Here is a 23,993-nt window from a genome sequence, read left to right on the forward strand (position 1 = left end):
TCATCTTAATTTTATAAATACAGCAATATATAAAAATTATTACGAAAAACTCTTGACATTAAAAAACCTAATTATATGTACAATTAAAATAGTAATCCTGATTTTTTAAACTTATACGTACTAAAAAGTTTTTGATTTTTTTTTTTGAAGAAATTTAATTAAATGATAATAAGTTCAATCAAAATCGGACATGATACGATACATGTATTTCATTCATTTTAAATAGCCTTTGCAAATAACTTTCGTCTTCAAATAAAAATCCTCTAACTTACACTATTATTTCAAACAATTCGCTTTGTGAAAATAGAATGTTAAATAATTATAATCTCTAAAATTTATTTATCTTCGCACGTACAAATGCAAATAATAAATACTAGATATCAGCACTAATTTTTTAATTACACTCAAAACTAGCTTCATAATTTATCCTGACTCCATATTATATATTGAACAGCACAATCATCAACAAATGCGGAAAATATGAGCAGCAGCAAAATTGCAATAATTTTAAACTCCGTAGTTATTAGTATAAATTTATTTGTTATTGCTACTGAATAAGAACTTTGATATAAATGTGCGTTATGCAAATTTCAATTCTGGATTTAAACAGTTTTGCAACTATATGTTGCGATAAAAGAACAGAGATACTGCATATGGCATGCTTTTGCTCCATATATTATGCACAGTCACAAAGATTAATATAATGTTATTCAGTTAATTAATAAACAAGAATTTTGCGACGGGGAATTAATGAACTTCATGAAACATGCAGTATGAGGCAAATGCTGCACGAATTTTTTATCAAAATCCTGGTCCTTTTTACCATGGGACGGCCAGGTTCCATTGAAAGGGGCAAACAGGTCCAATGTCTTATTTTAATTCTAAAAGGATTTTGTATTTGCAATGATGCATTTTCTTAACACTTTTTTCCAAATTACACAAAGAAACGGCTGGCAGATCGTCGCACAAAACTGACAAACGATAGTCCTCATTGATACATCAAATGGCTTTTTTTCTGAAATCGGTTCTGGAGTTTTTGAGAAAACGTAGGTAAAAGGTCTAATTTTGACAAATGCCAAAAAAGCAATACTAATTTTTGCAAACTTTGACGAATTTTTAAAGTTAAACGAGTTGTCGTAGGGCTGTAATATTTTAGTATGATCTATAAGACTATGGTATCTAATATCAAAAAAATCATAAAAAATCGTCGAAAAAAACTTTTTAACACTTTATTACAAGAAAACGGCCGGCCGACCAAAAACTAATCAGGTCGATTTATTTATTTATTTATTTATTTATTAATTTTACAAGCCGTCGGTATAATATTTAATATTATAATAAGGCTTAAGAATTTCCCAACCAATATCTTTCGAACGGTTTTCAAAATCGATTTAGAATTGCGGGATAAAACGTGAACGAAATTTTTTTCACTTTTTTGCCATTTACAAGGGAACGGCGTGGCTGATCGTCGCGCACAATTGATAAACGCTAGTCCTCATCGAGATACATCGAATGGCTTTAAAATTTTTGAAATTGGTCCAGTCGTTTTGAGAAAACGTCGATTTACGGCAAAAAATCTGTTCACACACACACACATACTTTTTCTAAATTTGGTCTCATTTGATTCAGAATGGCTTGAAACGTCGAGAAAACATAAAATTAGCGAATCGGATTTTTTGATGATAACAAATCCTCCTTCGGGAAGTTAAAAAATTAGATTAAAAAAATAGTTAATCATTTATAAAACTTGCAAGTTTATGTGAGTCAAAATTTTGAGGGCAATACATCTATTAAAATTGTAGAAATTTATAAAATGAAAATTTATAAATTGGAATGTTCCTAATGATAATAATCATAATTTACAATAACTAGTATAAATAATAAGGAATAGTGTAGTAGTTCTTGTCGGTTTGAATAAAAATAATAATTTAGATTAAAATTGAAACAATTTTCTAGATTAAAAATATATTGTTATATATATTGTATATATATATATAATATTTCCTATTTCAATATATAACTGAATCATATCCATAATTTTATGTTCGTCATTAAGTAAATAAAGCCTTGAAAACAAGTAGCAAATTGCGTTACCAGCATATAATAAAATTTAATCTGTTTCAATAAATCAGTTTAATAATGCAATAATCTCAACTATTTCGTGCACTCACACAATTATTAGTCATTGAAAATAATGATTCAAATGGAACATAACAAATATTGTTGATAAAATTCTAACGTGAAATAATGGAAAAATACTTTATATCGTGGGTCCATTTAATGAATTACATAATTGGCATAACCTAATAGATATGGTGAATTTTAAATTAAGTTGATCAATAAATGTTACGTTAATTGTCACAGAAATAAAAGTATAATATTACGTTTCGTATCAATCTTGACCTACATGATTGCCATCATCTTGTCCAAATATCATTCAACTCTAGCATTCGAAAATCTTTACTGACCGTGAACTTTAAATAAAATATTCATGGCGCACGACAATGTCACAACAAAACTGTGTTACCTAAAATATTCTATTTGAAAAATTTTTCACTTCGTAAATATACGATTTTAAAATTACTTTGACTGCAAAACAGAAACTTTTAACCATTGTGATGTGGCCAACTTAAGTGTTGGATTTTCCTGTAATCTGCATTTGTTTGTCAATATTGGACTAACGGAAAGAATTGAGTTATTTTGAATAGTTTTGCAATTTAAAGAATAAAAGTATAATAAAGATTGCAAAATATATAATATCTATAACAAGACGCAATTTTGTTATTATATACAAATGTCATTTCATCACCATTTAAGTACATTAGTAAAATATAATTTAAAGTTCAATATAATTTTTATAATAATGTGATTATAGAGAATCACTTGCAACTTTGCAAAATATTACAATATTGTCTTTTACATACTAACAAGGATAACCTCTTCTCGAATTTTGATAAAACTTTGCATAACGCTAAAGAACACCTATAAAATATTATAGGCCTATCAATAGCGGATTAATTATAAAAATGAATTAAAATTTAAAAAAATCTGTCGCGCAATGTGTATTCTTACAGTGTTCCATATCAATATGTAAGCACGTATTAGAGAAAAAGTTTTAGATGATTTCAATTTCGACAGAAATATCATTATTTTTTTTAAATATTTTTAAATCGCAGTATAAAGCTTGATGAATCTTCTTCTTCCCAAGAAAACTATAGCTTTATTTTATTTTGTGTATGTATGAAGTCTGCATCTAGAAAAATATTATAATTATAAAATTATTGATCAGAGAAACTCGTCGAATAGATTACTATTCCTGGGACAATCTCAGTCCTTATAATTAGGTTTTTGTTTAAAAAAATATGTTTTAGTTTTTTTGATTCCGTAACCACTCTATATTCTATTAAAGAAGCAGTTACATATACTGATAGATATAGTTTCAAAATGTTATATATCAATGAATATCTGAATGACGTTCTAAACAGTTAAGTTTCCAAATCTGTTGATATTAGTTTTTGTTTTAGAGAATATAATCTAGATTATTTATATTGCTTAATATGCGGAATATTGTGAATTAATGAAGTTACACTGATGTTGATCCAATTTTTTGTTTGTATACAGCTCTATATTTTGAATAAAAAAGCTAACGAAAATTGATCGAAATCGATTCGAAATAATATGTATAAGTAATTAACTGAATGGAGTACTGAACTATGCTATAAACTATGTTTCCAAATCTACATTAGCATGATATTGCGACATATTTTAGCATTTTTGAAAAAAAATTACTTTGAAAAAATAAGATTTTTGAGAAACTATAAATTGGACAAAAAATTTCTTTTTTTTGAAAAAAAAAAATTTTTTTTTAAATTTTTTTTTTTTGAAAAAATTTTTTTTTTCTTTATTTTGACATATTGTGGAAGATCTGAACTTTTTTTTCAAAGCAATCGTACTGCTTTAACTACATAGGGACAAAATATAAAGCGCAAGCGCCGCGTCGCTGTCTAACGCATAAGCATTGGTACGGAACCGATAGGAATGTTAACAAAATGTATACTTATTGTTAAAATCTCTATAAAAGGTCTGATAATTCGATGTGCATATGTCTAATGATCATTTTTGACCGCCAAATGGCTCATTTTTTTACTTTTTCCTCTATATCTCCGAAACCGCTGGACCTACCTTCATGAAAGTTGTATCGATTCTTCATCTTGTCAATACAAATAAAATGATTTTTGAATTATTAAAATCGGACGCTCCGTTCTCTTAAAAACTGAGTTACCGTTTTCGGAACTTTTTGCCCCGTATCTTCGGAACGGCTTGACCTGCCTTTGCCAAAAACTAATCAGCACGTCTCCTTATCAATACGGATCGAATGTTTTTTGAATTATTCAAATCGGTTGATCCGTGTTCCCGAAATCGTCGACGAAAATTTGTATCCGCACATACATACACACACATACATACATACATACACACACACACACATACACACATACACACACACACACACACACATATATATCCATTTTTTCTAAGGTATGCCAAAATGTTCAGAAACCTCTGAAACGTAAAGATATATAAAAATTTTCATTTTCGATTTTTTTGCGATTACTATAACTTGCCCTACGGGAAGTTAAAAATATAAAAAACACTAAAGTTAATATGACTGGTTTGTAGTGTGCAATTTTATTTTATAAAGTATTTATCATATTTTAATAGATATCGGATTTCAATCAAAAGCTCTAAGTTTTATACTTGTCTTGGATAGCCTGATGTCAAGCAGTAGTGATATCAGTTTTTACTTGGAAATATAAATAGCAATGTGCTACCAGGTGACAATAGGCCTTCTGGACATTGATAAAATATTACAATTAGAAAAACTTCTAATAACGTTCAGTATTAAAAACACATTATAAAACCAATCTGGACTTACGGCGTTGAGTTGTGGGACTGCGCCAGTGGAAATTCATCTAACCAAAGGAAACAGTCAAACATTTTGAGGTGTATTGCAGATGAACCTTGGTATGTTAGTAAACAAATACTACATAACAATCTGAGAATCGATACTGTCCAAGAGGTAGTGAAAACAAAAGCAAAATTCATCACGACAAGATCATCAACCACAATAACCCTGCATTAATTCGCGTATTAGAATCATCAGATATTAGAAGTCTGAATAAGAAGCATCCTTTTGATGTAATGCATTAAAATGGAGTAGCCCACTAAGGTGACCTCTACCATGTCATGTAGAACTCCAGTACTGTTACTGGAATTCTAATAATCAGCACATTACCTTATATTTTTTAATTTTCTGTTTGCTATTTAATTATTGTAAAAAAAATACATTATATATTGGATAGTAAGGACAATAACAAACAAAAGAAAAGATACTTTTATAAATAACGTGAAAGTTTCAGCAACTTTTATTTACCTCTTAGGAGTAGCATACCGTGAAGGCAGAGTTTATTCGCGACTCTCCACCTTCCTGTATTTATTTAGAAATCTAAAGGTTCAAGTAGCATCGTGTAAATATTAAAATAAATATCATTTCGAAATAATAATTTATCTGCAACTTTGTTTTAGTAACAGTTATGCCGACATAAGCCACTCTTAACGTACTCGTATTGCGGAAACTGCTCATACAATCTTTGCGAACTTTCTCAGAGCGGTTCAATGCACCAATGAAAGTCAAGTTTATGTGATCGGAAATCTCTTTCACTACACAATACTATTACGTTTTCATCTCTCTCGCATTGGAGAGGTGGAAAACGAGAAAAACTTGAAAATGTTAATTCATTACTCATAAGATAATGAATAGTTCAATTAATCTCTTCAGAGCACTGTTTTCACGAATTTTTATTAATGTAAATACAAAATATAACCGCCGATTGGGAATATTTATCAAATTGATTGGTTTATGTAACATGATGTATTTTTTATTGTTTTCTTGCTTTTTTTTTCATTTTATTTGTTTTAGCTGCAGTCACATCTATTGAGAACTCTTTGTCTTATAAGCTGTTTGTTTGAAGACTTAACTTACTGTTTCACGAGAAGCAACCCAGCGGTTGCTCTAACCATCTAAATTTATATTCAAATATTTATACTCAAATGATATTATTATTTATTTATTGGCTTACAAATTAATATACAATATTATGTAAGACTTAACCTACTATTTCACGAGAAATAACCCAGTGGTTTCTAACTTTTTCGTGCCGCCTTCCCCACCAGTTTTCTTAACAAAATATTGGCTTTCTTAACTTTTCTAATAATCTAACTTCATAAATACTCAAAAGATATTAAATTTTATTTCTCGGGCTACAAATTAATATACAACATCATCTAACACTTAACGTACTACTTCACGAGAGGCAATCCAGTGGTTCCCAACCTTTTCATACCGCACTCCCCTGTTTCCTTCACACATTATCGGTTTCCTTAATTTTTCGAACAATCTAGTTTAATAAATACTCAAATGATGCTATAATTTATTCATTGGACTACGAATTAATATGCAATATTATGTAAAAATATACATAAAAATCATTTATTCATTCATATTTTTCAAATCAATTTGATTTTTTTGGTTTATTTTGGAAACATCTGTACTGACTAAACATTTTTCAATACAATCACTCAAAAAACGCACCAAAAACTATGTTGGAAATACATGGAAGAAATACGTTTTCACTCTTCTGAGTGCTTTTTAAAAATGAAAATTTGCAATTCAAACATACCAACAAAATGAAAAATCTATTAAGAAAATGAATTTAAAATTTTCAATATAGGTCGACTTTAAGAGGCTCTTCTTTAAAAAAAAGTGTACTCATTAAAAATTGACGCATTTAATCAGTCACCCAAATTCATTAGCAAACTCTTTGATAACAGAACTATCCAAGAAGATTGAAAAGAAAAGCGCCACTGGATTTAAGTTATCAACTCTCCTGATAAAAAATGAAAATAACTTACAATTAGTCATTATTTATAAGAAAATATTTTATAAGTAAATAGTTAAAATTACATAATGATTAATAAAATATTGTTAATATTATATCGAATGGGAAAACAACTACTGAGTTGTTTTTCCAACATGCCCCTTTAGTATACAATGTCCCTTTATTGGCGACTATTGTAAATTCCTCAAATTTATTAAATGTCCTTAAATAGACAGTTGTAAATAAAAGAGATAATAAAAAAAAATATCATATTGTAAAATGTTGAAATACTTAATAATTTTATTATTGAAAAATGTAGAGTAAAAATAAAATAATCAGGTATTTCATAATTTAACAATCCTAATTAAATGTGCCAACCTTTGATGAAACTTGCCAACACACTTTAGTACATTTTTTTAAAGATATCTGAAGATCGAGCGATATTAAAAATTTTAAATTTATAGTTCAACAAAAAGTCTTAATTCTTGAAAACTTGAAGCAATGTGGTATTTTTTACTGTGATCCTAGAAATGTTACACACGGTTTCGGTTCCAAAGTTAAAATAAACAAAATTAATTAAAGTTAACCACAGTAAATAAATGAGTAAGAAAAATGGTCATAATTTTACCAAAGCTCTAGATGCACTTAGCTTATAATTTCCAAACAACGTGATATTTAGGACAGTTAGGTTAGGGTCAATACTATCACCCCGTTTCGGCTTGACGTCCAGGCCGGGGATACCCTGTATATAATTAGGATCACAAATATTGTATCTGGTATAGTTTAACTATTTACATAATAAAAAATATAAAAAATTTCCTACACGCTTATAGAAGATGCTTCTATATCACAAGGTTCACATCCATATGAATAGAATTAATTAAGAATATGAAGATTTAACTAATGTTATTTACCACACAGTTGAGCGGCCGACACCTCGAACAGGTGCCTTACATATTAAACATTACGCGTTCTGCATAAGTAATAACAAATATATATATATATATATATATATATATATATAATTATATATATATATTTGTTTGCGGCTTAGACCATATTATTCGGTAAAAATATGCATAGAACTATATTTGTTTACAACGCTTCGGTAGAAACGGCGATGGTATTTTTCCTTTCCAAAACACTCGCCAAGATGTACAACTTCGAAGTGGCCATGATACAACTGTAGGTTTGCAAACGTTAGATTCAGGTTCGATACCCTCATTGGACAGCTTGACATCAAGCAGTAGTAATATAAGATTCTCACAAAATATTATAGATCTGAGAATATGATACTAAGTGTCCCAAAATATCTTTGTGGGATATATATTGATACATCTTTATTATAATTACATCTAATAAATTTTATCAGAAAGATAATGGTTAACTATTGGGTTGCCTTCTAGAAACACTAGATTATGGAAGCTTATAGAATATATACATAGTTTTGATTGCTGTTCAGATACATAATACGCAACTTCAATAACATCTTTAACAACAGATTTAGTAAATTTTTATACATTAAAAACGTTACTAAAAAGGTGATAGAAAGTTTTAAAATATAGTTTAAATATAATTGTTAACTTCTTACTTAACACACTCTGATTTGAAGGCGACCAAAATAAAACTGATAGCTCAAACAAAATTTTGGAACTAATTTTTAGAATTTAGAATTTTATAGATGTTTTTCCATAAATTAATTTTGCTAAATTTGAAAAAAGCGTCGAAAATGCTATGGAGAAAAATATAACCTCCTTCATATGATTTGATCAATAAAAAAATTCAAGACGGTCATTTCGAAATAGTTAATTAATCCTGGGTTCCAACCCAGCTCGATATCAAGCAATATGCTATTCAATTTCTGTATCAGGTTATGGATCTCATACAATCTCAAGTGAAGATCCTCTTTCGTGGGCATTGCAGCAACATCTATATACAAATATAGGGCAGGTTGTGATCTGAGTTAAACTCCAACTCGATTCAGGGAAAAACAGTGTGAGAGATTTCCCATCGCCATTTCACACCGCAGTGCCCGATGTGGGCTATTTTCAATTGGAAACATACTTTTGATCTATATTTTCAAATGATAATCAACATCGCTGCTGCATGATGCAGGTTGTTCCTTCGAGAAAAATACTAGAATATAATACCAAGTAAAAATATCTTTTTGGGATATTGCTCCAATATATATTGACATCTTTATTAGAATTATATCTGATAGCAAACACAAGACATAGAACTTGGAATTTAATTTTAAAACTAGTGGTGTATGGCCTCGTGTCTTAAGGCAAATTGCTGGTATTTCCCGTACCGTAACAAAATGTTGGAGAAATATTAAATGTTTTCAAATAGATTATTATGTATACTGATTGTATAATATTTATAAGAATTATATAAACTGAATTGCGAAGTTAAAATTATTTATTTAATGTATATAAGTGAGCTTTAGAACTGTAGCCAGAATTAAAATTAAAACCAGAATTATTTACGAAGTACAAACAAAATTTAATTTCGAAATAAAAAAAAATCCACAAACAATTGTTTCATCAACACAAGCAGAAAGTTTTTTGAATCATTCAAATAAGATGCTTAGTTCTCTCAGAAACTGCCATTTTTTGCACATTTCGCTCCGTATCTCTGTAACGGCTGGACCTGCCTTTGCCAAATATTAATCAGCACATCTCCCTATCAATAGGAATCGAACCATTCAAATCGGTTGATCCGTGCGCTCGAAAACGTGGACGAAAAATAGTGGATACACAAAACACACACACACATCCATTTTTTCTTAGGTATGCCAAAATGTTCAGAAACCTCTGAAACGTGAAGATGAACAAAAATTTTCATTTTCGATTTCTTACCCTACGGGAAGTTAAAAATGTATATATTCTTTTCGTCAGGGATGATGCTTGGGAAAACACTCAAAATCAGAATTAATCATTTGACCAGAAACAGCAAATTTAAAATATTTAGTTTATTATCCAAATTACTATATATATACTCTATATGCTATATTTATGAATTATATCAATATTCTTAATTATCATTGGACTTGAATAATACTTCTATTAATCAAAACGTGTTTTTTAAAACCATAACAAATTATCTACTCTATTTACTCGACCTAACCATCCATTTAAATATTTATAATAACGCAAACACAAAATATATAATATTAGTACATTCTTTATCTTCTAATAAAATGTGTCATTGAAAATATTTCAATACTAATAGATTCGAATGTAACTTTCGCGACACCTACACGAAACGCTCAATACTATCCTCATTGTAACTTTTGGTTATGGTCGTGTTTAAACATGATAAATATTGACTGAATAAATATTATATAATAAATATTAATAAATTCGAAAATTATTCATATCGCGATAAACGAGCATGCCAATATTCTGTAATATGTGATATATAATATGTCAAGCACGTTCGCAGATTATTTTGGAGTATTGGAATTAAACAGTCTAGACAACTTTTAATATTGGTTCAACGTTTAGTGTATACTTTGACTTCAATTATTAATTAAAGATATTAATGTGTGCTTAAGTTAAATTACTTACTGAATATGTCCTGGTTTGTTTAAACTTCCATCAAAATTCACAGTAATAGGAGCTTTTGTAAAACACTTCTGTAAAAAAGGAAAAGTGCATCAGACATCCTGAATTGATATACTGTTGCTATTTACAATATTTATACAAAAATACTCTTTAATTAAAATCTCATATGAATGATTCAAATCAAAACGCAAGACATTAAGATAGTGCTTACTCTTGTAAAAGTTACAACGATGAAATCCCACGTCAGACAGATATATTAGGTTAGCCACTTAGGTTTTCAGCTTAAAATTTTAAGGTTTGCTGACGTAGTCCAAATATAAAATACTTTTTGCTAACGGATATAGTAGGCAATTCAGATGTCCATCAGTAAAAAAAGTTTTTTGTTCGATTGCGTTCGTTGAAAGATGGAAAATCTAATCAAAAAATTTTGTCATATTTTGCTTCTTATTTTTGCAATTGTTTGCATTATTTCTACAAAGTTATAGGGCATCTTAATCTTACAAAAAGTTAAGAGTTGTTTATGGTGGCAAAGCCTTAAAAAAACGGCAGTGTTAAAATTGGTTCGCCAAATTTTACTGGTGATACCTGATTCGCTAACAAAAACCAGAAGTTTTATGAAAGTGGCTTAAAGATGTTCCTTGAAAAATGACATAGTCAATTGATCAAAGTGGATAATATATACAAAACTAGTGGGGCGCGTGGCATGGTGCCTTAAGGCAAATTGCTGGAACTTTCCGTATCGTAATTAAGAATCTTGGTACGGAACCCAAAAAATTTACACAAAATGTGTACACATTGTCAAAATCTCTATAAAACATCTGATAATTTGATGCACATGTGTCCAATAAACATTTTTGACCGCCAAATGGCAATTTTTTAACTTATGTTTATTGAGAGTCCATAACCGCTAGACCTGCCTCTCCAAAAATTTAATCAGTTCTTCATCTTGCCAATACAAGTAAAATGTTTTTCTGAATTATTAAAATCGGACGGTCCGTTCTCTTAAAAACTTAGTTACCGTTTTTAGCACTTTTCGCCCCGTATCTTCGGGACAAACGAGACTTGCCTCCGCCAAAAATTAATCAGCACGTCTCCTTATCAATACGAATCAAATGTTTTTTGAATTTTTCAAATCGGTTGATCGGTGTTCCCGAAATCGTCGACGAAAATTTGTTTCCGCACCCACACACACACACAAATTTTCATTTTCGATTTTTTACGATTACTATAACTTACCCTACGGAAAGTTAATAGAGATATTTAGTACCAAAAATTAGATTTTCTAACAAAAATCCGCATTTACTTACTCGCCAAGCTAATATCAGGTTGGGAAAAAATATATTTTTGCATGAAGTTTCATTGAATTTTCATTTGGTCCTGCTTGAAAAATGACATGAAGTCATTGATCAAGATGGATGGATAATACATTACAGAATAGATATTTAGTTTCATGAAAAAATTGATTTTCTAACAAAAATCCGCACTTACTTGTTTGCCAAGCTAATATCAGGTTGGGGAAATAAAAATACATTATTGTTGCATGAAATTTCACGAAGTTTTCATTTGGTCCTGCTTGAAAGATGACATAAAGTCATTGACCAAAATAGATAATACATATAGAATAAAGTTATTTAGTACCATAAAAATTTAGAATTTCTAACAAAATTTCGCACTTACTTACTTGCCAAGCTAATATCAGGTTGGTAAAAAGAAATACATTATTTTTACATGAAATTTCATTAAATTTTCATTTGGTCCTGCTTGGAAGATGACATAAAGTCATTGATCAAGATGGATAATACATTACAAATTAGTTATTTAGTTCCATAAAAAATTAGATTTTCTAACAAAAATCCGCACTTACTCCTAGCTGTGCTCCTTACCCTGTAAAGCCAGATATAGAGTTCATTATTACTAAAGCAATTTAATTTAAAAAGTTGAATTTATATATTTTTGAATAAAGACAGACTGTTATAGTTTGCTCCATATCAGTTGTAAGTTGATTAAATAAATATTTGAGTCGCTCTATTTAAGTGTGCCCCACCTTACCCTATTCTTAAAATTGTGATCATGATTATTTGGAATCAACCTTCACCTGCCAGTATGAAAGCCGCTGGTTTATAATACATATATTTTATTACGTTTATCGTAATCTAGTTTTCATCAATTATTTTATTAAAATTTCACGTGAATTTTCTCTGATTCTGCAATACATAATGCAACTGGAGGTTGCGTGATCGGTTGCCATAGTTGAACAAATATTCCAAGTTTGCTTTCGAGATATCGCGACTGAAAATAAAATGCAAACTTTGCTGATTGCGAGGCCCTAGGTCATGGGAATGCGATTTACTGATAATTATTTCATGCTTGTTAATCACATTGTCCTCATAAATAGAACATATAGTATTTTTAAAACGTTTCGTTTGATAAAACTATTTAGATCGATGAGATTCTGTCAACATTGATAATATGCAAATATTTAATAACTGGATTAACGTCATGTGATTTTAATTATATTTATGTTTCAATAATAAGTATTCTTTACGCGCTAAAGATTGCGCGAGGTTTTGATTCGTTCTCATCTTTTATGCTTATAAATTACAATTTTTACCAAATAAACGAAAACCAAACAGTTGTCCATTTCTGTAATGAATTTAAATATTACAATTACTGTAATACTGATAATTTTTTTATGCCGGGTAAGGGCTATTTTTACTTGGAAATAAATTCCTTTCTATACTTTCAAGTGGAAACAGATATCACTACTGCTTGATATCAAGCTGTCCCACACAGGTTCAAGTCCACGAGGAATTTTTGATTTAAAATCTAATCCATAGCCTTAACTAATCCACGGGGGACCCTCACTAAGGTTCATAAACAAAATTATTTGATTGTTATTTTTAGTATCCAATGTTATTTGTTAATAATAGGTTGTCAAATATCTCCCTTCCGCCTTTTTGTATTATAAACCAAGAGCAAAAAAGCGGAAGAGAGATATTTGACAACCTAATATTCAATATCCAAGACAAGTCAAATATATATATGTAGGTACTTGAAGATTTTCCTTAGATATCTCAATTTATGCATCTCAGCTGAGCATGAAAACAAACTTCTTCTGTACAAAGTCATGTTGAAACCAATTTGGACGTACGGAATACAGCTTTGGGGAACGGCGCGCAAATCCAACATCGCCATAATTCAAAGATTTCAAAACAAGATTTTGAAAGAAGTTATAAACGCACCCAAGTATGTCCCAAATTGGTTGGTTCATACAGGTTTGAACATGAACACGGTTAAGGAAGGATAGAATACAGAACCACTTAAACATCATGGCCAAAATCTTAATAAAAAGCCATGGCATTGAACGGTTCAGAAGAAAACGGTTCTTTTTTACTATTCTTCAGTAATCCTATAATATGTACAAATACACGTAGGCTTTATTTAATTTTTTTCACATCAGGAATACATCTATAAGCTAAACATATCCAACATCGAATCGGATCACCACTAGGTGACCATTCGACCTTTTTTCCTCATTTAATAAACCATTAAAATTGCTGAATGTTGTTTATAACGACAGATTGTAATTCACAAATGTAAATTAAAAAAATCTTATGCATGCAGCTTTTTTTAGGCTTTAATTAACCTTTGTTAATAAACTGCTTCTCTTATAAGCCTATAATATTTTAAGGGGTCCCGTTTTACCTTAGACTATCACCGCACATTGTGTTTTTAAGTTTAATTATAATTATTGTATTTAAAGACTAAAATTTAAAAAAAATTGAAACATAATTTTTAAATTTGGACAAAAATACTCGTACCGCTGGTCAATGAAATCTGTGGAATTTGTTTGTTGTTATTTATGAGTAATACATATATCAATATTTTTATAGAAAAAAATCAAGTACATTTTTGTAATGCATAAGTGAAATATTTCATTCATTATCCGATATAATTGTAATAATCATTAAAAAGAAAAATATTTTATTGCAACTACTTAAAGAACGAGTGCATCTATAGTCTGTTACAAACTAGATTAAATATAAAATATCATTGGAAGATGTAAACAAATTATAGTAATAAATAAAAATGAATTGCTATCATACGATGTTTTTCAAATTGATGTTTCTAGATCAAAAATATTATCAATTTAAAAAATGCTTGCATGTCCATGTGCAGTTTCTGAAATGTCATTACCTACATTTACGAAGTTGAAAAAATGCATAGAATTTATTAATAGTCAGCAGAAGTAGATTTTGTCATAAGAAAAATTAATTATAAAAATTGCAATGTCATATTGAACAAAAAAATGACATGATATAAATAAATCCTCAATGATTTTTAAACTTTGATCGCTATAGTTGCAAAATATTAAGATCACTGACAGAATATGATAGAAGATTGCCATTGAAATTTATTAAACTAAATCATATTTATACATATTTAATTAATGAAATAATATCTGTATGAGTATGCATTTTCTATATAAGAAATGTGTTATGATCTCACCATATGTGCTCAAGAAAATGCTGGAAAATTAAATCTGTTTGCAAGTGCATATTAATCATTACGCGCAATTAGAAACTGGTTTTTAGATAAATGCTCGAGATCAAATGTTTATAATATAAACATAACAATTAACGGAGATACATCGAATGTAAAAAAGCAAAAACAGCATTTTAATCATTTTGTTATAAATTCTTTGAATAGTTTTTGTTAGAATAATATTTATGCTAGTCATTCAGCAAGGCATATTTGATGCTGACTGTTCTACGAAAACAATACTTTAGAATTTATCATATGAATTAAATATAAAAATATATATGTACATATATATCAGTTGTTGTATATTAGTCACATGGTTGAATAATTCTATAAATTTTTATATGATCATTTGGAATTTGAAATCGGGAATACCTATGTAGAAAATAATCTCAAAATTACTTGTTACCTATTTAAGATAGTTGTAAGAGTTCTAGCTTAATAAAGAATGTAAAAAACAGTATAATAAGAAAACTACTCAAAATCTGCCATTATTTGCACATTTAGCTCTGTATCTTTGACATGGCCGGACCTCCCTTTGGCAAAAACTAATAACCCCTTCTCCTAATCATTACAAATTGAATTTTTTTGGTTCTCTCAAAAACTTGATTTCTATTTTCTGCACTCTTTGCTCCGTATCTCCGTAAAGGCTGGACCTGCATTTTCCAAAATCTAATCAGCACATCTCCCTATCAATAGGAATCGAATGTTTTTTGAACCAAAATCGGTTGATCCGTCCGCCCGAAAACTTGCAGAGAATAAGCGTTTTATTATATTTTTTAATACTTGACGTAAAATGTCACAATAACAACTTTACTTAATTTAAAGGTTTCGTTTATTAATTATAGATGCTGAATATATACAATTTAATATTATAACGAATATACTCATATATGTGCTGTTGTAGAGTAAATTACAAGTATGTATTTATTTATTTGTATACCATTGTATATCATTAATAAAAAAATATAAAATATAAATCGCTCACGATAATGGCAATTGGGAAATTCAATAATGGTATACCGGTATATTGGTATACCGGTACACCGAAAAAACGGTACACTGTCTAAATTTTCTTAATACCGATTAAGGATACCGGTATTTTCGGTATTGAAACATAAGAGCTAGTTAATATATTTTGCACTTGAATTTAAGTTGTTTTCGCAGATGTATCTTTAGGTCGTTCTATTATTAAACAAGTGTCAAAATATTATCTCTATTCGTAATCATAAACTGTATATTTATTGCTATCCAAGAAATTTTATATCATTTGACAATAAATAGAGTCGGACTAATTGATAAGATAATTATTTCCTCTTATGAAAATTTGCATATGATTGGACCAATGGAACAATTTTTCATTCTATTATTATATTTATTATTATTATTATTATTATAACTATTGTTTTTTATAATCATTTCTATTTATTTTTTGTTATTATTATAGTTTTTCTTTGTTTACTTTACATTATAAATAATGCTCATAGAATACTTATATTATTCTAACATACAAATTTAATTAGAAACAAACAAAAAATAAATCCTCTTATGTAAAAACATAATGGATTTTTTAAAGTGACATCGGCGCCAACATATTCTATGTCATAAATACTCGACATCAACAAAATAAACCAAATTTTTAAGTAAAAACCGATGTCACTACTGCTTGGCATGATACTGTTTGAAACGAGTATCGAACCCAGAATATTTAATTAAAATACCATAACTATAACCAATAATCCATAAAAGAATCGAATTATCTTCAAAAGTAGCATCTGTTAATATGCAAGAAAAAGGGAAGTTTATACCAATAATGGATGAGACAAAAATATAGGCAGCCAAATAAAAATAGTAAGGTCTATTCAAGTCTTTGAGTACGGAACCCAAATTATTTCTATAATAATATATCCGATGGACCACATGCATTCCAGAATCCGATTCAGTTGCGCCTATGTTATTCTCATATTATGAATTCCGTACACAAATAACGAAGTTGGGCTGCCACTTTGAAATCAGTACAACTCTCTAATTACATCGGTTATTGAAAGAAAAAACTTCCGCAACATGTGTAAAAAAGATCGTTATATAATATTAAAACGTAATGTCTACATTATTATTTATATTACATTATTATTTATATTGATAATACAATAATTCTAGCCGACACAAAGGACCACTTTTCCTTTCATTTGAGGTTAGCAAATCATTTTGTTAAGAAAACTGATTGATTGTACCGTTGTGAATAATGTGAAATAACACTGGATGGATTATTTGGTATGTGTAATATGTACTTCCCTGTTGCTATTTGTTTAGAGCAGTGATTCTCAAACGGGGAAAAATAAGTATTATTCGTATATGCAAAACTCAGATAAAAAGTAGTTAATGAAATAACTAGTGGTGCATGGCCTTAAGGCAAATTGCTGGAACTTCCCGTGCCAAAAATTGCTTTTTTTAAAAAAGCATTAAAATTTTTTGAAAACTTAAATAATGAGATTTTTGAGAATTTTGTATTTTTTGAAAAAAATGACTCTTGGAAAATTTTACATTCTTATTTTGAAATTTTTTGAAAATTTTGAACTTTTTCTCAAGTAATCGTGCTGTGTGGCTTTCTTTAGAGATGACATCGAAGCGCGTAACGGATGAACATTGGTACGGAACCCATAGAAATGTAAACAAAATTTATTTCAGTTCAATAATTTTTTAATCATTTAAATCGATTAGACCGCGTTCCCAAAATCGTCAACAAAAATTATTTATATCCGCACACACACATACATCATTTTTTTTTCTAAGGTATGCCAAAATGTTCAGAAACCATTGAAACGTGATTACTATAACTTACCTAACGAGAGAAGTTAAAAATATAAATTTCCTAAATAACTTCAAATTAGTTTTACGCTACTTTTATTACTTTTTCTCATTTAATCTATATATGCAATAAGTGTAGAATTTTAACAAACATTTTTTATTTAAATATTATTAGAACCTAAGAATGATTCACACTTTAAATTGTGAACTTATATTTGAGCAAAAATAATGCATTCAATTCTTACAAATTCTTATTCATTTATTAATTATTCATTAACGTTCCGTAGGGTAAGTTATTAGCAATCGCAAAAAAACAAAATATTTTTTTTTATATTTATTTACATTTCAAGGTCTTCTTAACATTTTGGAATACCTTAGAAAAAATTGATGAATGTTTGTGTGTATGTATGTGCGTATATTCGGATACAATTTTTCGTCCACGATTTCGAGAGCATGGATCAGCCGATTTGAATGATTCAAAAAACATTCGATTCCTATTGATGTAAAACGTGCTGATTAGTTTTTGGCAAAGGCAGGTCTAGCAGTTTTAAAGATACGAGACAATAAGTACAAAAATGGTAATTCATTCTTTTAGAAAAAAAGATATGATTATGAGAAAGTCTTTTAATTGAAAAAGCAACTTAAAAATTCCTTAACGTGCAAACGGCCCTAAATCTTGTTTCGAATGCACTCGTTAGTAAAAGTAAAATTTTAATATCATAGGAGTATAATATCAATATAATAATGTAATATGTAATTTTAATATTAGTGAAGGAATTGAACATCAATGTTATATTTGGATCACTTCGAAATATTTCTGCTAAATGCATTAGTGCTTATAAATTAAAAAAGCACTACTAGTGGTTAGTGGCATTGTGCCTTAAGGAAAACTGTATGAACTTCTCGTACCGTAATATCCAATTTTTAAAAGCTCTGAAATGAAAAATTCGATTTTATTTGAGAATTCTGAATTTTTTGAACATTTTTTTAAATTTTGAATACATAAATTTGAATATTTTAAAAAATTGCTTTTTTTGAAAAAAAAAAATGAATAATTTGAAAACTATTTTTTTTTTTAATTTTTTACTTCTTGATACCCACTTTTTAGATAGTTTTAGATACCCATTCATGTTTGTTGACGTAGACAGACTAAAATCAGATATTTTCGACAGCCAAATGACATTTTTTTAACTGTTTTTTTCTGGATCTCCCAGACCTGCCTTTGCAAAAACTTAAACAATTCTTCAAATGGAATGCTTTTTGAATCATTCAAATCGGATGCTCCGTTCTCTGACAAACTAAATTTCAATTTTCTGCACTCTTTGCTACGTATCTCCGAAGGGGCAGGACCAACTTATGCCAAAAACTAATCAACACGTCTCCTTATCAATAGGAATCGAATGCTTTTTGGATAATTGATAATGGTTGAGCGGTCGAAAATGTCGACGAAAAATTGCATACATACATACTACATACACAAACGCAACCATTTTATCTAACATGTGCCAAAGTCTTCAGAAACCTCTGAAACGTGAAGATATGAAAAAGTTTTCATTTTCGATTTTTGGACGATCACTATGAATTACCCTACGGGAAGTTAAAAAATGAACACGATTTTTTTAAATACAAATAAAAAACCATGTATTTATTTTGACTACCCATGAGTTGAAACAGCGCTCTAAAGTTGTTTTATTTATCAATTAAAACATCCGTATTTTATAATTGTTATAAAACACGTTCGAAAATAATTTTTCCTCTATGTATTATTATGGGAACGTTTTGGATTGCCGAAAATAAATATTATAGAGCCGCGCTATGACGCAGATAAGACGAGGCAATTCACACCTTAAAAGCGTAAACACGCCGCGCGATTAGTTTGTGCAATGAGTTTGTCTGCCTATGAATCAGCAACTCTTGTAACGTTTTCTCTAAAACAAGAAAAAAACACTGGGATACGAGATGAACAAGTACATAGTACACTGAGGGTTATGTGGCATTATTTGTTTACCTAAATAAGTACAAACACCACTGATGCAGTTTAGTGAGATCAGATCGTTGAGTCTACCATAATTTTTATAAAATTTGGGAAAGAAAGGTAATTCTACATTAGGCGTTTATGTCCTGTGTCAACAAGTTCTTGTGATCATATCCTGGAATAATGCAGTAGTAATATCTACTTTCTAAAGAAATATCCATCTTATAGAAAACATACCAAGAAACGTAGAAATGATGGTGGACAATATCTCACATTATACTTCTCTAATTCGAGTTTAAGTTTATCTAATAAGGAAAACCCGTGCTTTGACCGCCTGGATTTTTTATGAAACTTGGCATAATGGTAAATTTTATGTCCAAACTGACCGGCGTAAAATATTAGAGGCCTATGAAAAGCCGTTTAATTATAAAAATTTAAAGCTTGCAATTTGGCAGCGCGCAATATACAGTGGTACCTCGCCTTACGAGCGCTTCGTCATACGTGTTTTTCGAGATACGAAAGCCGGCTCGTTTGCATCTATATACAAGCTAAATACGAGCAGCCAAAGGAGTGATGTCGCTTGTATAATATCACAAAGTAAAAAATCGTATCTCGTAACAGCAATTTAATATAAATTTTAACAAGGATTTTTGTATGTGAAGTCACTAATAACTATCAGACAGTTATTAAAAGTGAATTATTTTGTAATTAAAAAACTCAATTCATTATTTTTTTATAAAATTCATTGCAAGATTCTGGAAAGTCGCCTATTACAAATATATTTCCGAAATTCGGTTTGGTTCACTCAAATATGTAATTAATCCTATTCAAGACAAAATTGAGTTTAATAAAACGTTTAACAATCATTTTGACAATCAGTGCTACACACTAATAATAAGAAATACATAGGCATACTTAAATTGCAACTTGATTTTGGTGTCAGACTCACATTCTTAGAATATACAAAAAAAAAAGTGATATTTTTTAAAGAAGTATCAAACTTCCTTTTTTCACACACTACTTTCTTAATTGTACTTATAATAAATATAATTGTTAATAACTTTAATTAGGAATCTATGTTTACAGACTTTGAGATACATATAATACAAAGACCAATAGAAAATCAAGTTTTACATTTACAGAACAAGGATTATCCCTTTTAGTAAGAGTTAATTTTCTGGTAATTAGAAACGAGTTTTGAAACGTAGTGCCGCATGTTTGAATTTATGATTTTTTTTTTTGTTAATCATAATAACCTTATAAATTTCGTATTATTGAACTAATAAAAAAGTGGGATTTCACCGAAATTCAAACCAACAATTTAAATTATTTTGCACAACAATTATATATAGTAACTAGCAAACCCGACGAACTCCGTTTCGCCACCAGATGGTTCCGAAAGATCTATGGGATTTGAATCAGAGGTCCGAGGTTCAATACACGCCTCAGGCAGCCTGATGTCAAGCAGTAATGACATCTGTTTTCACTTGGAAATATAGATATGCTTATATTTCCAAGTAAAAATAATCATTACTGGACATTGCTTCGTTAATAAAAATACAGCAAATGTAATAAGAAAATTTCGTCATATGAAAATTGAGCAATTGTTTGGGTTGCCATTTATAAAACCAACAGCTTAAGTTTCGATAATAAAAAAAATAGCACAGTAAAATCATACAGTTCCAGGATGAAAATAAATTAATTAATGGCATAAATTTTAAGCTTTTTTGCATGCCTAAAAAGCCAAATCAGGAATTAAAATGTTTAAGATTTCTATTTTATGATCAGTTCGGTATAATAGCGACAATAAGCTTTTTGAACTAATATTACGGTTACTGAATAAGAATTTTAAATCAGTATCTTTTTAAATTACTGAATGTCGATTATAAATGAATGGAAAAATTCATGACAATCGTGTCGAGTGTAAAAGATAACACCATTGCGATGAATTAAGTCATTGAAATATTGCGAATACAGAACAGAAAGTTAAGTTTTGCAACGCTGCATTACATTATTTTATGTAAGTTGCATGCTATTCATGTCAGAAATGATTTTCTGAAGTGTCTCGTTATGAAAGCCACGAGGTACAAAAGGTAAGCTCTCTTTGCGCGCCGTTTATGGTAATATTAAATAAATTCAAGTATTATTTGTGTGTTACAAAAGATTAAATGACGGAGTGGCGGAAAAGTGTTATGAAATGAGTTGGCTATAGGAAAGTACAAAAAATGTAAAAAATAACAAGTGAACAAAAAAAATCAAATGGCGAATGGTATGTGAGTTTATAAAACCAAACGATCTGATATAAAGAAGTATTTACTTTTTCATAAAACATAGACGTTGAAAAAACAGCATATATTACAGAAGTTGTTTGACAAGTTTTTCTTGAAAATTCCCGGTGTTACAAGTCATTTAAAATCAATTGATACCAAAATTGAACTAGTAATGCATGACATCGTGCCTTAAGACAAATGCATTACCCAATTAGACTAATTTCATCAGTTTTTCATATCATCAATACAAATAAAATGTTTTTTGAATCATTCAAATCGGACGCTCTATTCTCTCAATAATTGAATTACCATTTTTGGCACTTCTTACGCCGTATCTTTAAAACGACTGGACCTGCCTTTGCCAAGAACCAATCTTTTCCCTATAGATAGGAATGGAATAGGAATCAGTGTTCGCGGAATCGTCGATGATAAATTGTATGCGCACATACATACACACACACGCACACGTACATACACACAAACACCATTTTTTTAAGATATGCCAAAATGTTCAGATACCTTTGAAATGTACAGATGTGCAGAAATTTCTATTTTTGATTTTCGATTAAGCTCGAAATTTAAAAGCTCTTAAGTCCTGCTATTTAAGAGGCACAACTAGTGTAACCGCCTAAAAAAGGTGATTTTTGGGAATTTATATTAAAAAAACTACTTTATCAATCATTTCAAAGATTTAGAAATATATTTATACGTGTATTAAGAATACATAGTAAAATTTTTGAAGAAAAAAATTAAATATTTTTAAAGTTATCGTCGAACTCCAACGGCGCGACAAAAAAATGCCCTTCACTGCTGCAATGATTCCGACCTTCTACATGGATGAAATTTAAAAAAAAAATTCTTGTTAAACTAGATAATATTGTCTGTAAAATGAACTACGATAGAGAAAAAAAACAAAAATTGACAAAATGACGGCGTTTTTTTTTAAAAAAGTAAAATTTTACTCAAAATTTTTGTCATTTTTGTACTGCCAAATTCGATTTTTGATCCGATCAAAAAATCGGTAGTTTATTTTACGGAGAACTATATATAGAACATGTAAAAAAAAATTGATAGTGATCGGATCATTTGTTTTTGAGTAATCGCTGCAGCGATTCGGAAAATGCTGTTTCGAGAAAAACGCGTTTAAAGATAGATTAAAGGATCGTTATACTATATACTATATACATACTCTTATATACTCTTAAGGGTATAACCCTTATAGGTTATACTCTCAAAGGTATAACCTATCGAGATATGGAAGAATTTAAAATTCGATTTTTTGAAAATTTCACACTAGTTGTGCCCCTTAACTCTACCAATTATTAAAAATGTAAGTTCAACTTGCGCCAAGTTCCAGTAATTACTTTTGTTTATTGTAGTATATAAATAAAATCCATTTACCAGAACAATTTTTAGCTAAACATTTCCAAGCAAAGCAGTATTTACAGTAATTGTTGGGTAACTCCATCAACAACTTTCTTTACAGTAAATTTTCCATTCATTATTTTTCACTACATGTACATGTTATAAATATGATTTATAATATCACTGGGTCACAATTTTTTGATAAATTAGTTTTTTAATATCGCATGATGGCCATCATTGATCGGAAGAAATTTATTAATATAAAAAGTTCCAAATGATTGAAATAAACGGTTAGAAGTGCATATAAGTAAAAAACTTGTTTTATACGCGGACGAAAGACTTCGGAATTCAAAATAAAACGCTCCAATTTGTAATGATGTCAGTGGGTCTAAGTTGATATATACAGAAGGAAGTTACAAGCTTCAATTATCAAATTATAATATTGAAGTCAATAGATAACAAAAATTTTAGTTTTCCATAATTTTATAGTTTGTTGCTAATTACAAACAATGAACTTCTGAATTGA

The 23,993-nt window shown here is 29.2% G+C and overlaps 2 protein-coding genes across 5 annotated transcripts in view; one reads left to right on the forward strand and one right to left on the reverse strand.

Moving 5' to 3' along the window:
* Positions 1-23,993, reverse strand: part of LOC113378014 (ATP-binding cassette sub-family D member 2) — a 191,183-nt gene that overhangs the window by 157,848 nt on the left and 9,342 nt on the right. The window contains exon 2 of one of the 2 annotated variants that reach the window (XM_026618504.1): positions 10,511-10,578. The gene's annotated coding sequence lies outside the window, so the exon portion shown is untranslated. The remainder of the gene's footprint in view (positions 1-10,510; positions 10,579-23,993) is intronic. The other variant, XM_026618503.1, reaches the window with a different exon arrangement.
* The window catches only part of LOC113378015 (adiponectin receptor protein-like), a 292,576-nt gene that overhangs the window by 145,356 nt on the left and 123,227 nt on the right, over positions 1-23,993 (forward strand). The gene's annotated exons all lie outside the window — the stretch shown is intronic.

The sequence above is a fragment of the Ctenocephalides felis genome, unplaced genomic scaffold (assembly GCF_003426905.1).
Source record: "Ctenocephalides felis isolate EL2017-DRISC unplaced genomic scaffold, ASM342690v1 CF-g0.4_SCAFFOLD_01886, whole genome shotgun sequence".
NCBI lineage: Eukaryota > Metazoa > Arthropoda > Insecta > Siphonaptera > Pulicidae > Ctenocephalides > Ctenocephalides felis.